The sequence below is a fragment of the Eimeria mitis genome, genomic scaffold (genome assembly GCF_000499745.2).
Source record: "Eimeria mitis Houghton genomic scaffold, Emh_scaff3295, whole genome shotgun sequence".
Classification (NCBI taxonomy): Eukaryota; Apicomplexa; class Conoidasida; order Eucoccidiorida; family Eimeriidae; genus Eimeria; species Eimeria mitis.
Genome location: NW_013571634.1, coordinates 1197 through 1428, shown reverse-complemented (window position 1 = coordinate 1428; position 232 = coordinate 1197).

Sequence of the window (232 nt, the reverse complement as noted above, 5' to 3'; positions counted from 1 at the left end):
AAAAAAAAAAAAAAAAAAAAAAAAAAAAAAAAAAAAAACAAACCTGAATAACATCGTTGATATACTGAAAAGAAACAAAAGGAGACAAAAGGAGACAAAAAAAAATAAAAAAAAAATAAAAAAAAAATAAAAAAATAAAAAAATAAAAACAAACCTGAATAACATCGTTGATATACTGTAGAGTGGACATGGCTATGGCGAGGCCGTCCCCCGTAGAAGTCCCCCGCCCCAG